Source organism: Tiliqua scincoides, chromosome 6 (genome assembly GCF_035046505.1).
Source record: "Tiliqua scincoides isolate rTilSci1 chromosome 6, rTilSci1.hap2, whole genome shotgun sequence".
NCBI classification, from domain to species: Eukaryota; Metazoa; Chordata; class Lepidosauria; order Squamata; family Scincidae; genus Tiliqua; species Tiliqua scincoides.
In genome coordinates this window covers 27723350-27742301 of record NC_089826.1, presented here as the reverse complement: position 1 = coordinate 27742301, position 18952 = coordinate 27723350, and positions in this window count along the sequence as shown.

Genomic DNA, 18952 nt, shown 5'->3' with positions numbered 1-18952 from the left:
AACCAGCATGCTCAAAATGACCCCTAAAAAAGCAAACGATTCTACCAATGGCCATTGATTGCTAACTCTTGGCAAAATAAGAATGCTAAATTATATATGCAAGTGGTTCTCCCCCATAAAAGACCAAGTACAAGAAACATCCAGTGCCATCAAAAACTGACTGTTGGGTTGTTAGATATCTGGAGCTCTTTAAAGGCCAACATGTCTGCTACAAACATCCCTGATACTAGAAACAGCTGGAAAGCTCCAGCACAGGTGGGTTTTATGGCAAATAATGCCACAGGTGCATACAATCCCTAACTAATAGGAGCAAGAGCTACCAGTAACATTAACACCTGATATGTTTTCATGGTGCATCTTGCTGATATGAGAAAAAAACCTGCCAAATTAAACATGCTCTCAGTGAGTACAGATGACAAGGATCACAGCAGAAGCAAACAATTTTCATTCTTTGATAGCACAGGTCATGGTCAGATATGAAAAGGAAGCAAATTATAGTATAAGGAATTGCCTATCATGCTAATATAATGTTAACAATCTCTTTCTTTATACCGTGAGAAGTGAAACAATAGTGAACTCTCACAACAGCACAGTGAGGGATATGACTAGAAAGCAGCTAGAGCTGTACTTTCCAAGCAGGGTTGCAAAAAGCAAAGGGATCCCCAAGAAAACAAAAAAACTGGATCAGTCAAGCAGGAGGAAGGGAGATTTTGGAGGAGGGGATAACTCTGTTTTGCATATTTCTCAGCCCAATCCTGAACTTGCTACCACTGGAGGGATGGGGTGTCATAAGGCACATTGTAGGAGGATCCAGGTGCCAGCAGAAAGACCTGGGTTGACCTGCTGGCAACAGCTGAAGGCCAGCATCCATCAGAGCAGGTAGACACTCTGTAGGTAGGTGGAGAGGCAGAGAAAGGATGGAATGGAAGTGGGTGGGGTGTGTGTGTGTAAAAGGGCAAGAGAGGGCAGGGAGGGGCAGATCAGACCTAGAGGGGGCAGGAATAGTGGTAGTGGCTACCGCCATTTCCTATCCCCGGATCTGATTTCCTGACATGGGGCTGCTTTGCCAGCGATTTTACTGACGCAAGCCTGAGTAGCCCTATAGAGACTGCTGGGGCTTACCCTGGGATGAATTTCCTGTTGGTCAGGGGAGACATCCAGCAGCCTCTTTTCCCATACTGAATGCAGCATAGGCTGCACCAGTGGCACTGCACCACAGCACAGGACTGCTCAGGACGAGTAGTCTTCCTAAGCAGGAACACTTCTAGGTCTGTCTGTCTGTGTGTCTGTCCATGGAAAACTGTTGCCTGCACTTGAGACCTTTTAATGAATGTAAGAATTTCATTGATGCTTAAAAAAAAAATAAGTATGTAAAACATATAATTCATAAAATTAATATTGGTATGAACAATAAGTATTCATGAAAAGTAACAACAAATCATGGAAGCTCATCTACAGAAGTAATCTGCTAAATGAACGAGGATTGATAGTTGTGCTACTGATAGCAATAAAGAACAGGGGGGAAAACAGTCACAGAAAATGTGCATCTCACCATAAGGCAAATGCCTGCCTTGAGTTATATTTCAGGAATTCTGCTGATTTCAGTAGCTGTAACTCAGTGTTGAATTTAGTTCAGTTTGCCCCCCTGGCAAACTTAATAATCATGAAATTATATAACAAATCTGTAAACCAATTACCAAATGTCAGAAGGTGCCCTGATTAAAATATACATTTGCTTGAACATGCCATACTCACAAATTAGCCATGTGTTATTTATAGCACCCCAAGGCACAATAATGAAGGAAGCGGTAATGAAATCTGAAGGCTTGCTATGTTCAAATGCAGTTCCCAAGAGGATTATCTGTAGGACAGAGCAGGAGGGAAAAACTCCTTGGAAACTTCAGAAGCATCAAGTTTTTAAAAATCATGCACTACATATTATTTCCATTCTATTACAAATGTTTCTAGATGCTTCAAAGATTTTATTTCCAAACCCAACTTGACTGATGGTTATATAGCACAATCGTCTCAGAGAAGTACTGTTCACTAGTGTTCACAAATCAATATATTTACATGCTCACTTTGTACCTGAATAATTGTGATTAATTGGGTGGTGGAACTCAGTGTTGGCTGAATGGTGAAACAGAGTCTTTGCGTACAGTTCCTAAATGGTGAAACGCAGTGCCAGGTTTAATCCCCGGCTTCCTAAAGTAGGGGTGGAAAGATACCTTTCTAAAACCTTGGAGAATCACAACAATTCAGTGCAGACAATGCTGAGCTAGATGTATCAATGATCTGACTCCATATAAGGCAGCTTCCTATGTTCATCAAAGGCTAGGCGAGGGGAGAAATCAATTAATCAAAAATAAAGTAGGACTGTTTTGCTCAGCAGTAGTGTCCAGGACTGACACCCTGTGTCAACATTTCAAGACACCTGTGAAGTCCCATATCTCAGCAGGAGGAGTAGACAGGGAAGGATTAGCAGCTTCTGCTTATCTCTCCCTCTGGCTGACTGTGTCAGTTGGGCCCAGACAAAGAGGACAAGTGATGATGCTTGGTGCATGTACTGATGCCAATATGAGGTGGTGCACTTTATCTCTGGCACAGACAACCCCAATGTTTGGACCAAACCCAAGGGAGCCAAAGTGATAGTAAGGAAGCAGCAGGAGGAGCAAGTGAGTCACCTGGCTCTCTTTATGAGGAGGAAGTTTCCTGTTCTTCTCCACAGTCATCAGGACAACTATGAGACAGGAAAGATGGGGAAATTGCACAGGTGAGAGTGAGGAAGTATAAGAGACCAGCCAGCAATGTGCCGATGAGCAAGAGGAAAGATCAGGCTAGTAACAACTACAACCTGCTCCTAAGGTGTGAAGGCTCTATGAAGGAGCCATATGGAGAAGAGGAGAATAAGGTTGATTCAACCCCCTGCCCTCCGTAGCATGGAACCTGCAGCACCCAGAGAGGACCAAGGTAGGCATGATAGGACCTCCCTCCGTGCACCATGTATTCATCATCATAACTATGAAGGTAAAGAATGCCATCCAAAGAAAACTTCTTGTTTGGCAAGTGAAGAGGACTCCTGGACAAGTCAGCTGGAAATTATGGCCATCATCATTTTAATCCAGTGAAACATATTTAAAAATCTAACAGTACTATTTGTATTTGCATTAGGGCAAGCCCTCCTTTACCATATAAATCAAGGCATGACCCCAAGAGAACAAGGGCAATCTGTGCTGCAGAAAACAAGCTGCTGAGTACAGGTTTCCATCTCCATCAGAGAGGCAAATTGTAAAATCCTTCCAGGATTCCACTGCCTCCCCACGATCCTTGGACTCAGCAGCCACCATTTGTCTTCCGTGTTTGAAAAGAACCATCAGCTACCATCTGTCATGGCATTCAGATCCTCTCATTTCCATGTTTCGAGGATGACATGCTCTTTGTTGCAACTGCTGTTCCTGCTGCTCCTGTTTATTCACCTTAATGACACAAACAATTTGATGAACCCTGCAAGCATGACATGGAACATCTCTATTCCCCGGCAAGCTGATGCGATTGACTTGTCATATGCTTGCATACAAAATAATTCTGAATGAATGTGAAATCAAGAAAAGTAACTAGACTGCAGGAGACATACACAGAAGGCAAGCACAGGAGGGCTCTCCAAAAATGTTTGTTTTTCTGTATCAGCACAGGTTTTTATATAGGATAGCTCTTGAATGGCAGGTATCTCCAAAACAAGCAAGGAGTTACTTTCATAAAAAGTCTCAGGTGCTTTTCAGCTTTCCAAAGAAGCTGCAGATAACAAACTTTCACCAAATTCAACTATTAATCCTATTGTGTTGGCAACCTTCAGTCTCGAAAGACTATGGTATCGTGCTCTGAATGGTGGTTCTGGAACAGCGTCTAGTGTGGCTGAAAAGGCCAATTCGGGAATGACAATCCCTTCCACACCGGGAGCAAGTGCAGTCTTTCCCTGCTCTGTCTCCCTTGCTATGGGCCTTCCTTCTTTGCCTCTTTGCCTCAGACTGTTGGTCAAGTGTCTCTTCAAACTGGGAAAGGCCATGCTGCACAGCCTGCCTCCAAGTGGGCCGCTCAGAGGCCAGGGTTTCCCACCTGTTGAGGTCCACTCCTAAGGCCTTCAGATCCCTCTTGCAGATGTCCTTGTATCGCAGCTGTGGTCTACCTGTAGGGCGCTTTCCTTGCACGAGTTCTCCATAGAAGAGATCCTTCGGGATCCGGCCATCAAAACCAGTTAAAATTGCCACCTGCTATTTTAAAAAAAGTAGCTGAAAACTGACACACTACCAGCAATTAAACAACGAAAAGAAAAAGCTGCATAAATAGCAATCTCCGTTACAAACCTAGTCTGGAGAATACCATTTTCTTTGCCTAGTGCCAAACAAAACCAAGTTGGCACCAAATACCATGATGGAATTTGATGCAACACCTCCTGCAGGGCTCTGGAGGGCAGTGTACTGTCTAGTCACCTGAGACTAGCTACCCTGTCCTGTCTGTGGTTCTTTCAGGAAGTCTGGTCCTTAACATTATTTCCTTCTTCCCCTGCTTCTCACATTCTCTTCTTCTCTCAAGACCTGTGGTTATCAAACTGTAGGTCTGTGGCCCTTCCTGAGACCCTCCTTTGTGTGGAGGTATGCCTATCATGTCTAGTTTTGGAGACACTGCATAGCCTCTTTAGCGAATGGTTCAAGCAGCTTCCTCATGAGGAAGCCTACACCATGGCTTCCTCATGAGGAAGCTGCTTGAACCATTCACTAATGAGGCTATACTGTATCTCCAAAACTAGACGTGATAGGGCAAAACGGATGCCATTTTTGGAATTGGCACCCCAAATTCATATCAAACAACCATAAAGTTTGGGAAAAACTTTTCTGACCCTCCATTTTGTAGGCCTGTGTTATTTTATTCTTTATTTACAGAACCAGTATAAATGGCATGGTGTTGTTTCAGCAAACCTTTAGATCAGGGGTGTCAAACCCGTTTCATATAGTGGGCCAAATAGTTTTCATGGCTCCTGCTGAGGGTCGGACACCTCATTAAGCAGAAAGTGATGTCGTTAAGCAGATGATGGCCTGAAATAAGCACTTTGTTTCCACATAGAAACTCTTTAGCTGCGAATGACAGAAGAGAAACTGTAAATTTGTATTGTGTTTTCAAGATACGGGAGAGCCTAATTATCTTGTAGTCCACCCTTTCAGCAGTGTTGCTTCTGCTGCAGCATCACTTTGCAGCTCAGCAGCTGAGAGGTAGTTTGTGAAGCGATGCCTCAGCAAAAACGGTGCTGCTGGAAGGGTGACTCATGTGATAATTGGACTCTCCCAGCACCCCAGCAGCAGCTCCTTCTCTCACCCCTCTTGGTCTGCCCCTTACCCCATAGCATCCCTTGCCTTCTCAGGTTTCTCTCCATTTCTCTTTCCCAGAACCTCAGCAGAAGCAGTGCTGCTGAAAGGGCAGTGCTGGGAGAGCCCAATTATCATGGCAGCTGGATAAACATAAGAACATAAGAACAGCCCCACTGGATCAGGCCATAGGCCCATCTAGTCCAGCTTCCTGTATCTCACAGTGGCCCACCAAATGCCCCAGGGAGCACACCAGATAACAAGAGACCTGCATCCTGGTGCCCTCCCTTGCATCTGGCATTCTGACATAACCCATTTCTAAAATCAGGAGGTTGCGCATACACATCATGGCTTGTACCCTGTAATGGATTTTTCCTCCATAAAGAGCTTCTTGGTCTGGGCAGGAGGTCTGGTCTAGAGGGTAGAGCCTCCGTTTGCCTGAAGATAACATCCACAGGTCGCCAGTTCGAGGCCACCGGCACTGTGCGACCTTGAAGCAGCTGACAAGCTGAGCTGAGTTATTCCATCTGCTCTGTGCGTGGGAGGATGGAGGCCAGAATGTGAAACCAGATCAGAAAGAAAATCTGAATGTTGTGGTTCTTGAAAGATAGAACCTTCTTTCAATTGTAAAAATCCCTATGGGGATTTAAACCGCCTGTGTAAACCGCCTTGAATAAAGTCTGAGGAGAAATCTGATGACCAAGAAAGGCGGTATATAAATACCTGTATTATTATTATTATTATTATTATTATTATTATTATTATTATTGGGACCACATCTGGCCCACAGACCAGTGGCAGACCTCACTAGCCCTGCTCCAGGGCAAAGGCCAGCGATGGCGACCCCCGAGAGCTGTCGCCACCCACCCAGCGTGCAAATCTGCCCCCCCTCACTTGAGAATCATGGAGCCTCACGCAACCCAAGGCTGTGTCAGGGGAGACTCTCTGAGGTTCCCTAACACTATAAACTGTGCTTCCAGGAAACCGGAAACACAGTTTCTGACCCCGTTGGGAGCCTGAGAGAGGCTTCAGTGGGGTCCTAGAGGCTCGTGCCAGGGGCATTTGCCCCAGATAACACAAAGGAAGGCCTGCAACTGCCACAGACACCTCTACTGTAGATCTGTTGAAAGATAAGCATTTGTTGTTTTTTTTTAAACTCTGCTACCTTATTGTAATTGTTAATCTGTCTAAGTGTTCTTTTCATTTTACTTATTATAAGTCGCCTTGAATTATTTTATACATAAAGATAGGTTATAAATGAATAAACCTAAACTGCATTACCTAGCAGCGCAGTTCAAGGCATGTTTAGTTTGAAGTAAGCCCAATTGGGTTCAGTGGGGCGTATTCCCAAGTAAATGGGCACAGGATTGCAGGCCAAGTAACGCATTTCAGACACGATGTGCTAGATGTCATTATTTCTCGTCTCCAGCCATTGTTACTGCCTTTGCTTGCTGAGTGAGCTAAGGTGCCAGGTGGTATAGTGTTTGTCTTCTGTTGCCAGCAACACCCACCTTGCAGACATTACAAGTTATTATATTGTTAAGGTTACAGTTATCTTGCTTTCTTTTGTGGCATGCAGCTGCTTCTGTTTGTATTGATACCCTTTTCTGAGCTGTTTCCCTTCGCCTCTCCTTTGAGACAGAGGTTATAATGCATTTCCATCAAGCTGTGTACAGTGTTGATGCAACCCTCGTGCAGACCCCTTTGATGGCAGAAACAAGCTATTATCTCCACTTTTGCTACCAGCCACTCCAGTTCCAGAGGAGTCAGGGCAAAAGGCTTTTGTGCATTTGCACCGATCCAGGAAAAAGCTTTGACTTCATAATTGCCCCTTTTTATTATGGGCATCGCTTTAAACACAAACATCTAGCCTGGGGCCAGGAAAGCTTAATTCATCATAGAATATTTTTAAGCTTCCAGGTGAAATTGAAGTCCATTCTCAGCCAGGCTCAAAACCCTTGCTATATTCCAGCCTGGTTCACACTGGGCTCTGCTCACTGCTAGCCTTGCAGTTAAGCAGTTCAGGTTTTGATCCACCCATTGCTGCCAAGAGAGCTTGAAATTATGGTCTAGGAATTTTTCACTAAACCAGGAAAAGTGAGGAGTTCACAGACTTCCTGTTGGCAACGCAGGCTCTTGAAAATCCTTAGAAGCCTCTACTGCTGCTAAGAATCTAGGAATTTGAGGATAAGGGCTCAGCCACATAGCTCTCCTCAGCACCAATTTCATCTCCCTAGCAAGTTTGGGAAGGGGAAAAAGAACAATGGTGTCAGCAGCTGAAGGTGTCAGCAGTGGAGGGCTTCTGTGGATCTCTCTTGGGCCTAGTCGGTCTGAACTCTGTCCAATAATTCTTGGGGAAAACTCTGAGAGTCCACTGAGAATGTGCTGATAAAGGGTGAAAATATTGAACCGCTTGCAAATCAAGCAGGGGGAACTTGCTTATCAATAGTAAAATTAAAGGATGTGTTAGAAATATAGTCACTGAAAAATACTAGAACCCTGATGGATATCAGTTCTCAACTCTAAAATAAATTCATCCTGAGGTACAGTGATGCTACGATACCTCTGGACTTTGGTAGTCCAATCCTCAACTCCTATAGATTTGCAAGCAGATATTTAGAATGGGATATATAGAATGATCTTGATGCTATCACTGCATAGCCAGCTGTTAGGAATCGTGTACTGGCACCACAACTAAGCTTAGGGCACAATCCTGAACAGGCCCACTCAGAAGTAAGTTCTGTTTTGTTCAGTGGGGCTTACTCTCAGGAAAGTGTGGTTAGGATTGCAGCCTTAGTGTCATTAAGGGCCAAATCCTATCAAACTTTCCAGCACTGGTGCAACCGCACTGCAGCCCCAAGGTAAGGGAACAAATGTTCCCATATCCTGAGGAGGCCTCTGTGACTGCCCCACCACCAAAGGATGCAATGCGTGCTCCATTGGCCTGGTTGCAGTGGCACTGGAAAATTGGATAGGATTGGGCCCTATGTTAGCAACATTGTCAGAAGGTGGACGTTCAAAACCAGGATGAATATCCAACCCTCGCCAATTAAGTAGTACAGATAGCTAGAGGAAGGAGAGCTAATGGAGGGCTAGCTGGATCTCACTCATAGGTAAGTTGGAATTTATGATAAGCTGCAATTATTGCGTGAATGTACAGGTGTCCCCCAGTATTCGTGGATCCGGTATCTGTGGTTTCAGTTATCTGCAAAAGCCATAGATACCGAAGATCCGAGCAGCCCAGCATTAGGCCAGGCTGCTTGGGAGGGGGGTTAGGATCTGGCCTAAGTGCTGGAGGCTGGTCCCACCCCCCTTGTGGGCCCAGCTCACCACCTGCCACCCTCTCACCTGTGGAAAGCTGGTGCTCGGAACTGCCAACAAGTTCTAAATGCATGTGCAAATGCACGATTCTTCCTATTATTCTATGACTAAGCAATAAAATGCAAGTTGCATGCACATTTTCTTGTTTTAGATTGCATTATTGTCTTCACTGAGATTCACACTGAAATCACTGAAATAGGACTTGGCATCCCAATTCCCTGTATAAGATCAGTAAACAGAACTGTCACTTTCAGTTCAGTTGACCTGATTCAGGGGAAAGATCAAGCTGGAGAAACTCTTTAAACAAGCCAGCTAGTAGTTTGTAAAATACCCAATACAACTGTCAGAATCAATAGATTCCATAGATTTCTCTTACAGACAGGTCCAAATTGGGACTCCCTGTCCAAATGGGTGATCTTGTTAGGCATGTGGCCTTTGGGACATTAGGAACCTCTACTTCTTAGATTCCATTCTCTTTGAGGGTTGAAAGAAGAAAATAATTTAGATTTTCTTAGCAGCAGCTATCTCATTTAAAACATACAGGACTGTGCAAATTGTGTGAAAATGTCTACGTGTTCAGAAGTGGCAAATCTTCCACTAAGATTTCCACTAAATCTTCCACTAATCTTCCACAAATCCTCTAAGCAAGTATCTATGTCCACATCCATAATAACATTCTATACATTAATTCTATGTTGTGTGAAAAATGGCTTTCTGTTGTCTTTGAAAATCAACAGCTACAGCTGAAATCATCAGGCTGCTATGTTTTTGATTTAAAAAGATTTGCCAGGAGGAAATTTAGGACCCTCTGCCCTAAATGGATATCTCGGGCATCTTAGAATATTTTAGCTGTTGAAGTTGCAACCCTATGCAGGCATACAGGCACACACCTTCCCCCCCCCCCCCAAAAAAAAATATAAAAAAATCAAAAAATAAAAAAAAAATCCATGGTTCCTTTATCCACAGTGTCACTTATCTGGAGTTCTCAGATTTCTCTCCCCCCCCCCCCGCTATCGTGCTTTCGACTCACCTCTCTCTGGAAACACTTTGCAAATGGCAGCTTTTTCTTCATTTTGCTTTGGTACAGGAAGCAGGAAGCAAACAGCAAGATCCTAGACCATTACTGCTAAAGGATACTACAGGAGGCAATTGTACGAACACTAATCTCAATGAGTGGGTTGAGTAGGGTTTGCCACAGTAGGGTTTGGGTATCCACTGTAGCATCAGGAACCTATCTGCCATGGAAACCATGGGATGCCTGTACGTACCTGGGAGTTTATTTACTTTTTAGAAGATTGCCATGCTGTCTTCTGTCCCATTCAATGGACCAGCAAGGAAGCTTATAGATCCGTGGCCCAATCCTATTGGCTTTCTACAATAGCATAACTTCAATTCTGCTGTCATCAAAGGCCCAGCAACAGCTGAAACTGTGCCCTGAAAAGACAGCAAATTTTTGTCAGGTGCTTGATCGGAAAACACAGAGATTTTGACTCATTTTGTGCTCTGTTACCACTAACACAATATTATGAGTTGAAGAACAGTAAAGCAACACTAAGTAGGGTAGGAATGATTATAGCTATCAAAATGTGCTCCATTCCTGTACACTATAGTTTGTCAGAAACTGCACATTTGATCACGGAAACCTTCTAAATGGTACAGTGTGCATATGCTTTTGAAATAACTCCTAATGGAGGCCTACACAAGCAATTGACCTCATGAATGACATGCTATTTATCTCTTTGTAGAGTTGATGACCAAATTGATTTCTGCTGCTTATCTGGTACAAGATCTTTATCTTTGATCTGTGCTGGCCTATCACCTCTCATTGTGAGTGGCAAGTTGTCTATTCCAAATATTGTTTTTTTTCTAGTGGCCTTTTTTTGTTTCAGCTTCTTTGCTTACAGAAAGATTCTATACCCTACATCAACATCCTGCAAAATCACAAAACTAGAACACATGGTACCGAAACATTTAAAATAATGATCCTTTTCACATAACTGTATATATAATTCACAAATGACTAATAGCTTGTTGTTGTAAAACTAATCATGAATTCCTCTGTTCCCCACTTCAGTCATAAATAGTATGCAATTATTATATACCACATATATGCTCTTATGAATACATCATGTAGGAGTTGTGCTGGAGGGCCAACAAAATGATCACCCTGTTTATGCCTTCGTGCTCCATCTTCATGTGTTTTGATTCTGACACCTACATGAATATTATGAAATATAATTTCTTACATTTGAATGTATGAAGTTGGCACACCAGGGCATATCAAAAGACCTTCCACTGGAAGATTGCTGTTGGACAGCTCAATTCTGTGGTTACTTGCACCCAGAAAAACGGCACCAAAATGGCTACCTCTGTATCCTACAGGTGCAGGAAAGCCGCTGGAGGTCTCCTTGGGGCAAGGGGACTTTTGTCCCCTTGTCCCAAGGAAAACGCCAGGGCCCACAATGGGGCTTCTCAAGTCTGCTCCAGCTATTTTGGCAGCACAGACTTGAGAACTCAGTTTTGGGCTTTTTCAGCCTGACATGGTGATAGGATCCAGCAGAGGAGGCCTCTCCCCTTGTCCCGGAAGGCCTCCGTCTACCCCAAAAGACTGCACTACTGCCCAGAAGTCTTTCTTACTTTTGGCAGCTGCACAGTGTCCTCTTCCCAGTGCTGGACCCAGCTCTGACTGGTGCTGGTTCAATGCTGGCACTTGCTTCTCCCACAGTGTCGTAACATGCTTTATAGTATGTTTATGACATCTAGCACTGGTGTGTGATGTCAGTGCTGGCGCTAATGGCCCTTAGGATTGGGCCCTCAGTCACATGACTTCTCTCATTGTCGGCCGTTGCTGAAAGCCAGTCAACTTGTGCTTACATCCTCATGAGGAGGAATGGGCCATCTTGGTGTGAAACTCAGCACAGATTTGATGGTAGGCATATCACCACAGGATGTAATCAGGCCTTTTAGCTCAAAGCCAATCCATGGTAGTTTTAGCACATGCTAGAAGGCACGCAATCTTTTTTGTCAAACGTGCCGCTAGAGCTAAACTGAATGAACTGAGTTTTAATCATCTTAGCTTCTCCTATCAGGTACTGTGCAAGACTTTATGATGCTGTAAATACAAGGATGTGTTGTGTCACAAAGGCTTACAAAAAAGTAGTCCAGTGCTAGTGGGTGTCCACACTTTAACAGAGGAATGCAAAGATCCATGGTGCTTTTTCCACATCAGCTGTTCTTTGGGGAAAAGACTAATACAAGTGACCACTATGGCATACAAAATGACTCAGAAAACCTTTGCCTCATTTCTCAAGCGCCCCATTACTTGGAAGCATCACAGAGTTATTGCCCTTGCATAAGGATCCCTGAAACGCTGAACCCTGATTGGTTCTTGATGAAGCACCAGTGACCAATTACCCATCCAGCCCCTGTAATTTTATAGACATTCTGTCATCCATAATTAGGTGTTCCTTCATCCAAATCCTAACAACTGCTGGCACCAGTGGGAAGGCTCTGGCCTTCCCACTAGCATGCCTGGACCTTGTGCTGTCACAAAACACTTTACAGCACTTTTGCAACAGTGGGTGACCAGTGCAGGCCCGAGCTAGGATTGGGCCATAAGACCACTGCCTATGCCTAGGTTTGCTTTGAAACTTTTTACTTCTTTTGTCCCACTTTGAACTAAGAGATTATTTGTTCTTGGCAACCCAGACTTGCCATTCCTACAATGCTTCAAACTCAACTCAGCGGAAATTGATAGGTAAATGTGGTATTTCACAAGCCTGGCTATTGACCCACAAATCCCCCCACCTATCTTTCTGTCTCATGTGCAATCAAAGTGTTGACACAGAGTGCTTCTATCGTTTTCTCTTTGACGTGACTGCTGAGTGTGTGTGAGTCTTGGATTCTCAGTCTACTTTTAAACAGTTTTGGGGGTGGCCTCAAATGAGTCCGGGGCCTTCTTTTAGGCAAGCAGACACCCTCAACTGTCACTGCAGCTGCACAAACAGAACTTCCAGTTGTATAAAGGAACCTTTTTGAGTGCCTGCAGTACTCATTAACAAGCATGGTCGGAGGATGTGATTTCACAGCCCACCAATGGGCTTGCTCCTTGCCTGTAGCCCTGGCTCAAGGGTACAAAAAACTGCATCATTACCACAGGATTTCACTGTGGTTGGAACCAGTGGATTTCTCTTTTTCATCCTGTTCTCTTCCCTGGCTCCTCCCTTTCCACCCGCTACTTCAAAGCCCCCAGTTTTTCCCTGTTGCCCCCTGGCAACTGTAGGGCAGATATAGTATTCTTTTCTCACAGCAAAAAGAAAAGTTGGTGTTTCCTTAACTAAATTAAATTGTAACTCCCTCTCATTATGTTCCTTCTGTTTTTTTTCCCCCTGCATGGCAGTGGACAGCAAATACAATTTGTCAAATAACAAAGCTAATAAAATAGAACCAGACAAGACTAATAGAATCTTAAGTGCTCGCTGATCCGGGAAGCAGTTTTTGGTCACTGCGCAATTACAAAGTGTTTACAGGGTGCATTGAACAGGCAGGCTAAGAAACAACCATTGTCCGTCATGTGCCACCCAAGCTCTATGAGGATGCTGACATCTATTTTTTCTGAAAGTGGCTTGTCTGTTGTGATTTCTTTCTTCATGACATAACACTGTAGTGGTAGCACTAGTAAATGAAGGGTTAAGCATTTTCCATTCAAGTCAGGAGCTCCTCCTAAAATAAAGTTTGTATTTGTAGTTTTGGATAATACATATCTATTTCTTTGTTTGTCTAGGAACAATAAATGTGTCTAGGAACAATAAATGTGTACAGAGAGGAAGAGTCAGGATGTGCCCATTCTCTCCTTTCCTGACTGTCACAACTTTAAGTGGAATATTTATACAGCGTCTTTAACAGCGCAATCCCGACTTGCTCTGGAAAAGGCAGGCTGGCGGGCCTTCACTATATCCAGCGCAAGTGTGGGGCTGGTTGAGTCTCAGCCCAAGGCAAGGGAAAATAATTTCCCTTACCTCGGGTAGAACCACAGCAGCTCCAATGGGTCCACTCGGATCTGTGCCACCTAAATCGGTGATGCAAATCCAAGTAGTCCAGAGCCACCCCAGGCTGCTTGAGAATGGGGTAAGGATCTGGCATAATTGCAGCATCCCGGCCCCACCTCCCACTTTCCACCCTCCCACCCATGAGCCTGCCTGCCATCCCCCCCTACCCTCCACAGGGAGGCCAGCGCATATCCTTGCACTGGCCTCCTCAGCTCCAAGTCAATGCAAATGTGCCTTATTGCATGTTTGCCACAGTCCCAGACTGGACTTGCACCGGCCCAAGAGCACTTTAGGATTCTGCCTTAAGTGGAATATTTGTACACCGGTCACAAATGTGCACCCAAAGATCTATCTGGGGATACCATGTACATTTTTGGTGTACAGTCAGGCCTTATTATTTATGGTGGATCTGTTTCAGGACACCCCGCAGATACTGGAATCTACGGTCACACTGATACATGAATCCTGGTCACTTCCTTTTTGACGAGCAAATGGGAATTAGTTTTTGGAGGCCTGTGGAGGCCCATGGAGACTTCCACAGTCCTCAGAAGGTCTACCAGAGGCCTCAGAAAGCCACTCCAGGGACGAGCAAACCAGAAGTGGTTTTACCCTTGTATTCACAGTATCTGCGGTGAATCAAATCCATGGTTGCTGGATCCGTGGTTACCAGGGTCACACTTTACATATGTTCACTTGGTTCACCAAGGACCCCAGAATGCATAGAGATGGATGTGAGGCCATTGAGCTTGATCCTGATCACTGTCATAATCCTAAGTATCTGAGGACACAATCCTAACTAAGTCTACTCAGAGGTAAGTCCTATTTTGTTCAATGGAGCTTACTCTCAGGAAAGTGTGGTTAGGATTGCAGCCCAAAATTGTCAAAGTGATTCAAATTCATATCCACTTTTGGGGAGAAATGGGTTTTAAGAAGATAAATTGCCTGTAAATTGCCTGTGTATTTTATAAGGAACAAATACACTGGAATAACAATTCTGATTCCTTAAATCTGAGCTAACTGAAAATGCCAGAAGACATTCTTTATTTGATAGAGAATTGTGGCAAGGCCCCCTTGTCTAGAAATACCCATTTCAGAAGCAGTGTCTCCATTCCAAAAGGCAATCTATAGTATTTCAGAATAAACAAAAAGTATTGACTATAGAGAGAAAAGTAGGCTTCCTAATGTGTGACAGTTGTAGTCCTTGGTGTGATCACTGAGAATACACAATTGTCCCTATTTGCATCTGAAATTTAGAGAATATGATTTACCTGATTTTATCTAGGACACCTTCACAGTAAACCAGAAATTACCACTTGTACTTTCCCTAAAAAGAGTTTTTACTTATACAGCTACTTCTTGTCTAATATAGTTTACCTGTATTGTTTAAGAAGAACTAGTGCCATCTATGATCAGAAAGTGCAGTGACTCAAGAGAGTATTTTCATGTTTTAAAATCTATTAAGAGAAATTATGTAAAATGACTCTGTCAAACAACCCCAGCAAGATCCAGTGAAATGCAAACTTCCAAGTTCACCATTAATTCCTTGAGAAGTAGCATTGGTCATCTTATGTGGCTGATATGAAGCTCAGATTTAAATGCATTTCTAGATAAGCCAATTGTTTAATACATTGCATGAGAAAGTTATTAAGAAGCAGCTGGCCAGTCTTATTGATTAGTCAATAAGAGCAAAGATCTTGTCAATAGACTGTCTCTTCTCGACACACTCCTGTACATTTTTAAGCTGGATTTTGCTTAAGCATCATTCACCCTTAATTTTCCAGAGATAACACAACTTGTGGCACAATCCTGTATATATTTACTCAGAAGTAAACCCCACTATGTTCAATGGGGCTTACTCCCTGGCAACTGTATGTCGAATTCCAAAGTTACATTGTCACTGTAAGATTTTACTATTAATCATTAATTACTAAAAAAATTATTAGCAAACATTAAAAAAAAGTTTAGTAAGTCTGGAAATTGTATTTTGAAAGAAAATGAGCACTAAAGCATGGATTCCTTGAGGTAAAATAGGCCTTTACTTTCCAACATATTTATTATAAAAAATATACCTCATAACTACCAAACATCTTTTTTTTTTTTTCTAAACTCACCCTATATCGGAAATTATGAAGACAGGTGGATTAGGGAGATATGGGAAATGTTAATCCTTTTCTGATGAGATCAAATCTAAACTAATACTGCAAGCACCTGAATAATTTATTTGGTGATAGGATCTGAATCGTTAAAGCACCATAGGAATCTAATGGAAAATGTCTTGAATATCTTGGGAACTCGAAAGAAATAGTTTGAGAGTACTGTATATTTCTCCCCATCTACCCAACTAATTGTAGGTAATACTAAATCTTAGGATAAGAATAATGACTACATTTTAAAAACTTAGTGCCTTTATGTTAAAACCAAACTCTAACCACTTAGGAAAGATTATTTTAAAACAGTATGGCAATACCCCTTGTGAACACTGGGGAAAAGGACATATATATGTAGCTGCCTTACTGAGAACAGTAGAGCAATGCAATACGAGAACTTCAGTAGCTATTTCAGAGCTCAATTCTGAGCTTGGTGCTCTGGCTTTCTGTCGGAGCGCATTGTTGCAAACGTACTATAAGGCATGTCTGTGAGGCTTAGGCCTTTCCTGAATAAAAAAGTCTTCAGGCCCCGCCGGAACGTTAACAATGAGGAAGATGGTCTCAATTCAAAGGGGAGGGAATTCCATAGTGCAGGTGCCACCACCAAAAAGGCCCTGTTTCTGGCCACCATTCCCTTCAACACTCTCAGTGACGGCACAACCAACATGGCCCCTTCTGATGACCTTAGAGAGCGGACCGGATTATACGGAAGAAGGCGGTTTCTCAAATATGCTGGTCCCAAGCCGTTTAGGGCTTTAAAGGTCATAACCAGCACCTTGAATTCAGCCCAGAAACGAATGGGCAGCCAGTGCAGCCGCCGGAGTAGCGGCATGACGGAGTCAAACCGTCGACCCCCAGCAACTACCCCAGCCACCGCATTCTGCACTAGTTGTAGCTTCCGGACCATCTTCAGGGGCAGCCCCACGTAGAGCGTGTTACAATAATCTAATCTTGATGTCACTATGGAATGGACCACCGTGGCCAGATCCACCTGAAACAGGTACGGCCGCAGCTGGCGCACCAGCCGAAGCTGGGCAAAGGCACCCCTGGCCACAGCTGACACCTGGACATCCAGGAGGAGCTGCAAGTCCAGGAGAACCCCCAAGCTGCGAACCTGCTCTTTCAGGGGGAGTGCAGCCCCATTCAGAGCAGGGCGATAGTCCAGCACCCGCATCGTGGATTCCTGCACCAGGAGGACCTCCGTCTTGTCCGGATTTAATCTCAGCTTGTTCACTCTCATCCAGATCCCAACTGCCTCCAGGCAATGCTCCAGGACAGAGACAGCCACCCTGGAGTCAGGTGGAAAGGAGAGATAGAGCTGAGTGTCATCAGCATACTAATGGCACCCAACTCCAAATCCCCAGATGACCTCTCCCAGCAGTTTCATGTAGATGTTAAACAATATGGGGGACAATATAGAACCTTGTGGCACCCCACACCTCAAGGGCCAGGGTGCCAAACAGGAGTCCCCCAATACCACCATCTGGGACCTGTCGGCCAAGAAGGACCAGAACCGCTGCAAAACAGTGCCCCCGATCCCCACCTTGGCCAGCCGTCCCAGAAGGACACCATGGTCAATGGTGTCGAAAGCCACTGAGAGGTCCAAAAGGACTAGCAAGGATGCACTCCCTCCATCCAGTCCTCGGTGTAGGTCATCCACCAAGGTGACCAAGGCCGTCTCTGTCCCAAAGCCAGGCCTGAAGCCAGATTGAAAAGGATCCAAATAATCCACTTCATCCAGGATCCTCTGGAGCTGAGACACCACCACCCGCTCAATCACTTTGCCCAGAAACAGGAGGTTCGAGACTGGCCAATAATTATCCAATATAGAGGGATCCAGAGAGGGCTTTTTCAGGAGGGCACAAACCACTGCTTGCTTTAATGCCAGAGGCACCATCCCCTCCCTCAAAGATGAATTTACTACCCTCTCTGTCCACTCGGCCAGTCCCTCCCGGGCAGATCTAACCAGCCATGCTGGGCACGTATCCAGCTGGCAGGCAGATGGCCTCACACTCCAAAGGATCCTGTCCACATCCTCAGGTTCTACAAGCTGAAAAGAATCCCACAAAATAGGATTGACAGGTGCCACGGGGACATCACTAGACATTGTCAACATGGAGTCCAAGTCATGGCAAATCTGAGCGATTTTATCTGCAAAGTGCCTGGCAAAGGTGTTACAGCGGACCTCCGTGTGGTCCTCCTGATCCACTGATGGGGTCTGATGGAGGAGACCCCACACCACATGGAACAATTCTGCTGGCCGGCTATGTGCGGACGCGATAGTGGCAGAGAAGGAGTGCTTCGCTGCCACTATCACCACCAGAGTAGGCCCTGTAGTGGGCCTTAGCCTGTGTCCGGTCGGATCTGTCACGAGTCTTCCTCCACAGTCGCTCAAGACGCCTACCCTGCCGCTTCATCATTCGAAGCTCCTCGGTAAAACAAGGAGCCACTTTGACTCTGCTATCTGGGAGGTGCCGCTCAGGAGCAATCTCATCCACAGTCCTGGCCATCTCTGTGTTCCAGAGATCAACCAGAGCCTCAGATGAGTCACTGGCCTTGGCAGCAGGAAAATCCCCCAGAGCCCTCAGGAAACCATTCGGATCCATCAGTCCATGGGGGCGAACCATGCAATAAGGTCCTCCACCTCTGTGGAGACAGGAGGCCACAACAAGTCTAAGCCTTACCAGGAAGTGATCTGTCCATGACAACGGAGTGATGTTGGTCTCCTCCACATCCAGATCACCATTCTTTTGCCCAGACAAAAACTCCAGGTCTAGCATGTGCCCAGCCTCATGGGTTGGGGTAGAGATCTTTTGTGACAGGCCCATGGTTGCCACGGCGGCCATGAAATCCTGAGCTGTGCCTACCTCTGGGGCCTTGGCGTGCACATTGAAGTCCCCCAACACCAATAGGCGGGGGGCCTCCAATGCAACGTCCAAGATCAACCCAGTCAGCTCAGGCAGGGAGACTGTTGGGCAGCAAGGCGGACGGTACACCAACAGAATCCCAATCCTGTCCCGCCCTTCCAACGAGACATATAGACACTCAAACCCAGTGAATTGCCGGACAGGGCTCCTGG